Source organism: Apium graveolens, chromosome 9, assembly GCF_009905375.1.
Source record: "Apium graveolens cultivar Ventura chromosome 9, ASM990537v1, whole genome shotgun sequence".
Classification (NCBI taxonomy): Eukaryota; Viridiplantae; Streptophyta; class Magnoliopsida; order Apiales; family Apiaceae; genus Apium; species Apium graveolens.
In genome coordinates, this window is record NC_133655.1 from 67081798 (window position 1) to 67088011 (window position 6214).

The window sequence follows — 6214 nt, forward strand, 5'->3', positions numbered from 1 at the left end:
ATCAATGAATACCACGACAAATTTGTCCAAATACTTCTTAAATACCCGATTCATCAGATCCATAAATACGGCCGGAGCGTTGGTCAATCCAAACGGCATTACTAGGAATTCATAATGCCCATATCTGGTCCTGAATGCGGTCTTAGGAATATCATCTTCTTTGATCTTTAATTGATGGTATCCCGATCTCAAATCAATCTTCGAAATGCATTTTGCTCCCTTCAACTGATCAAAAAGGTCATCTATCCTTGGTAGCGGGTAGCGGTTCTTGATCGTCACCTTATTCAACTCCCGGTAATCTATGCATAGACGCATACTCCCATCTTTCTTCTTTACAAACAGAACAGGTGTTCCCCATGGCGACGTACTTGGTCGTATCACTCCTTTATCCAATAATTCTTGTAGCTGGCTCGCCAACTCTTTCATTTCTGCTTGTGCCATCCTATACGGGGCCTTTGAAACTGGTTCCGTGCCTGGAGCAAGGTTGATCTCGAACTTAATTTGTCGATCTGGTGGTAATCCTGGTAGTTCGTCGGGAAACACATCGGGGAACTCGTTAACTACAGGAATATCTTCCATGCTGAGGCTGCCTCTCTCTGAATCCACTACATATGCCAGGAACGACTCACAACATTTTCTAAGTAACTTCTTAGCCTGAACAATTGTAAGAAATAGTTGCTCTTGCCTTTGCCCCTTAAATACTACCTTCTCTCCACTCTTCATCTTTAAATACACTCTCTTGGTCTTACAATTTATCTGAGCGCTATTCTCTCCTAACCAATCCATTCCGAAAATTATATCAAACTCTCCCAACTTGAAGAGTATCAAGTCGGCTGAGAACTTATACCCCGAAATATCAATCTCACACTATGGATAAAATTGATTCACATGAATCTTTTCTTGGTTCGCAATTACCACATTTACTACCTCACTCATAACCATTTTATCACATTAGAGCTTATCAACAAAAGATTCTGATATGAAAGATCTTGTTGCTCCCGAATCAATCAATACTTTAGCTTTGACATTATTGGGTAAAAGTGTACCTGCTATCACCTCCGAATTCTGAACAGCATCCTTCATCTTTAGATCAAATGTCCTTGCTGTTGCTTGCGGGGTTGGTGCAGGTGGTGGAGGTAATGCCAATACCTCGGCTGGCAAACTCGCACTCATTTGCCAAATGTCCCTTCTTATTGCACCTATAACAGGTCATGCTCAGTTTATTGCACACTCCGGGGTGCCTTCTTCCGCAGTGCTTGCATTCCGGTCTCTGGAACCTGTTTTCTCCAACTTGCCCTTGGCTTGCCTGGTTGTTCCCTTTTGATTCTTGCCTTTTGCTCAAATTTCCCTTCTTTTGAAAATTTCCGCCCTTCTGGAAACCAATCCTCTTTATATTATGATCTTGCGAACTTCCGGCTTCAGACTTTTCTCCATAAAATGGAACCTTCCTCTTCTTGTTATCCCTCTCTTTCCTTGACTGCATCCCATTATTCTTAATCAGAGCAGCTTTCTGTACTACTCCCGCATAAGTTTCAAGCTCAAACATAGCCACCCTATCTCTGATCCAAGGCTCCAATCCTTGCTGAAATTTCTTTGCTTTTTCCTCCTCAGTGCTGGTATACTTTGTCACAAACCTTGACAACTCAGTGAACTTCTTCTCATACTCCAATACAGTCATGTTCCCTTGCTTCAACTCAAGAAATTTTAGCTCCATCTGATTCTGCATGTACTTAGGGTAATACTTGTCCAGAAATAACTTCTTAAATCTCTCCCAAGAAACCTGCTGAGTGACTTCCATAGCTTTTACTGATTCCCACCAATAGATGACTTCTCCCTTCAAGAAGTAAGTAGCATACGGCGTCTTCTGATCATCTCCTAACTGTACCAACTCAAAAGCCCTTTCCATCTCCTTGATCCATGTGTTAGCTATCACTGGATCAGTGGTATCATGAAATGCAGGTGGATTCACATTCTGAAAAGCCTTGAAAGTGACAATTTGTCTAGGTGGTACTGGTGGTTCAGGTGGTTGGTGTGGCTCACGGTTATCTTGGTTTTCAATTCGTTGTTGAAGAGTTAGTTGTTGTTGAGCTATAGCATTGGTTTGCTGTTGCAAAGTTTCCAGTAGTCGAAGAATATTTGGGTATGTGGTGGAGGTGGTTGTTGGGTTCTTCTTTTTGGGAGGCATGATCCTGAAATAAGAGTTGTGTCAAAACAGATATGAATGATAAGATGATTTGAGGGTATCGCATGGCATTCTCATTTACATATGGGGTCAAGTTTCCAATTTAAGCAGATATGATGATGCATATAAAAACGTAAAATAACAGTTGAGAGCAAATGGAACAATAGAACATAATTATTGAAATTTTAAAGGTCACAATACATAGGATTGGGATAAAGGCTGATTCTAGGAATAACAGGCTTATTTAAAGGAAAAAACGGAAACAACTGGGGATTCCATAGAGTCTGATAGTACAACAACGTGAAAGGTAAATGGAAAAAACTAAGGCTCCACTCCATCTAAACGGGGCTTGGTAGTCTTTTCCTCTCGAAGCGTCTTCACAATGCTCTGAAGCTCATCCGCCACCATCTGAATGACATACTGGCTGGTACGGTCCTGGTGCGCTGGCATCTCCTCAGGCTTATTATTGACGTACTGAACCAAGGTCTCAAGTCTCGCAGTCATCTGCTCCTTGGGCTTCCCTTCGTAGTTTCGGCTGTCCGGATACACGTTCTTCAGTCGGTCTATCAGTCGGTCGTACTTGCCCTGAAGCATGTCGAACTCGCGCCTCAACTCAGCATACACGGAGAAAGCAATAGTGTCGTCCGACCCATAGGATGACGAGGAATGCGCCCTTTGCTGACAACCAATAAGAGGAGTATTAATAATAATTTACTTAACCTACTCTCTCCCATAATATCTATAACCTACACACAAATCCTATAACCTATTTGGGCTGTCCAGGGACTCTAAACCGTAGCTCTGATACCAAAACCTGTCACACCCCCAACTTAAACAGCAAAATAAATATAGCTATTACATCATTTTAATGAAGAATACACAACCAAATCCAAGATCTTACAGTTTAGGGTTTGGAACAGCCCAACACTACCAACTATTACATCTGATTACAAATACCGAGTCCTCACACAGCTATTATTACTTATTCTACCCGAGCTCGAACATAAGCATCAGCATCACAGGTCTTACGGGCAGTCTGCTTGAATCTAACCATAGCTGCTAGCTGTAATATTAGGGTAAAACAAGGAGTGAGCCAAATGCTCAATAAGTGCTAACAGTACGACACAAACACAAATCGAGATATACCTTTAAGAATGACAATGAAAAGACATAACCAATGATAATGAGAGATTAAACTATGTGAGATGGCATCATTTTGCTTGTATCAAAACAATTTTAAAATCATGTCTTAATCAAAATCATTTTATGACGCTACGGATTACAGCCGGTGATCAGCCGTGAAGTAATCCCGAACCTCGCTGGGTTCTAAAATATTAACGGAAATCCCTAGGCAACTTTTAAGCCTAATATAAGTGTGGAAAGGACTCGCGTCTCAGTCCAGATCCACTATTCAAAGAAAACATTTATCCCCCTTTGGGACTGAAAACCCACATTTTATTTATTTCAAAAAAAACTGATGCTGAATTATAACAAAGTCTCTTTTAACAGTAACCATTTTTATCAAGGGATTATAGATCAACTCGAAACACAGGAAATATGGTACTAAATCTCAGAGTCATGATTCACAAAACTAAACTCTATTAGGGTAATTGAATGGTTTTCATGTATCAAAGTTTGGACAAGGGAATTTAGTGAGGCTATTGGATATCATGAAAGGAAGTGCCAAATTGGGCTTAAAGCAATGGTTTCTCATCAAGGTTCAAGTGCTGGATCATCAAGAATGTAAGCTTCATGAATACTAAGGGTGTTAAGGTATGAAGAAATGATTTTTAGCTCAGGATATATCAGAATTGACAAGCTTTAGGATAAAAAAGAGGGGTATCAATCAATTAGGGACAACTTTGATAAATATTTGGCTTTCAGGTATCAAGGTAAGGTTCTATAGGGATTCAAGTATCAGGATGAGATATCATTACTTAGGAATCATTATCATGGTAATCAAGAGGATCAACCGAGTGCTATAACAACTCTTTATTTTATCATGGCATTCGAATTACTTTAATATATTGTCATGATAAGACTTTTGAACTACTTGCAATACGTACTCGAGGGTTCATGGCATCTCTATGTAACTCAAAGATAAACAAAATATACGCTTGATTTAAATATGTCAAAATGACTCAGGCTAATTGCATCGATATATATGAACTATTTACAGTAAGTACGAAGGTCAAGTTGAATCACTTGTCTTGAGATAGGCTGGTCTGGTCTGACTGGTAGGAGCAACAACTGGAGCTTCACTCGACCTTTATGGCAAGTTTTCCCTCGTCTCGAGATCCTACATAAATAATAATAATCCTCATTATTATATATTCTTACCAACTTAACCTATTTACAACTCGAAATTAAACACGGATGGCACTTAGGCCTATATGCACTTAATTTATATTCACTTTTAAATTACAATTGTACACACATAGCCACATAATCACATATCATATATTAATACCAAATAACACCATATATACCATAATGCAACATTAGGCTTGGATGATCTCGACTCACAACTTAAGTCGGTCGCTAAACTAGACATAGTCCTCTAATTTTGGCTTCCTAACTCGATGTGCCTTTCCTAAATTATCCAACACCTATTGACCCTCACTTGTGCTTTTTGCTCTAATGACCTTATACTATCTTACAACTATGGTGGTCGACCTAATACTCACTTCTAAGTGTTCTAAAACTATGTGATAAGTGATAGTGCTCACTGGTGCAAATTTCAGAATGACAACTATAGTTTCTTGAGTGCATTAGGCACTCTTAAACTATAATTTTTCCTTCAAAACTTTTACACAAGACTCTCCTGATCTAAGGGCATCTCACAAACTTGATGTGGCTCAAGGGCCTGGCTTGGGCCTTCTTGGGCCTAAGCTAAAAGTCTAAGGTTGCCCTGCTTTTCTGGGCAGAAAACGCCCTGACTTGAATTAACTTGTGACACATGGTTCTAACTCATATCCTATGAACTATGGTTGAAAAAACTTCTCTGACACTCCCTCTAACTAAGGCCCAATTGGGCCTAATGAGGGCCTACCCATGACATGGTCAAATCTCCCTATTTCTAAGTTGCAACAAAACTGTCCCCTGCTGGACAGATTTTGTGATTCTACTTGTGCACCTAACCAAAAGACATGCAAACCTCCAACCAACACCTAAAACTTTTTATATACTCCCAATACTAACTTCTGGTGGCTTGGGCATCAAAGTGCACATCAATGACATGGTCAAAACTCACTCTAAACCTCAGGGTACTAAACTGATTTTCTGCAGAAAATATAACTCTCATTTTCTAAAGTTTTGACTTGACAAACTCAACTAACAACAACTCAATACTTAAACCAAGACTTATACATGGTAATCTAATGAACTAACTCCCTTATTCTCAAAATAACCTTGGGTGAGATCATCCATGCCCAAAACCAACAACATGCAACTAAATATATAACATGCAACTCATGGAAAGCACATAACAAGATTTCGGCTAGGCATAAAGTTTTAAATGCTTGCAAAATCGACTTGCACCTAATACTCATCCTTAATAATCATAAAATATAACTTCTTTTAAGTATTAATAAGAAATTTATCATTGAAACAATCTATTTTAAGCACACCTATTTTGCATTTATAGATTTTTAAACATAACAACATGATTTCGAAAAGAAGAGCATGCAAAACATGGTTGATCATCATTTTAATGTCTTAAAACTAGCATGCATGGCTAAAAATAAATATATAATGAAATTTCAGTAGCATGCAAAGGATTTTATAGCATGATATCTCCATAAAACACTTAGTTAGCATATATACATAATATATCTCATAGAGAGCTCTTGAATTCACAAGAATCAAGAGTTTCTCTTTGGAGATCACATAAGAACTACACATACATCCATGGAATTTCAACTTCCAAGCCTCAAAACACTTGGAAAGGATATAAGATGAATGTAGGTAAAAGATTTACACTTGGGAAGATGAAGAATGAATTGAAAAATTGAAGGGGGGTGGGGGATTTGG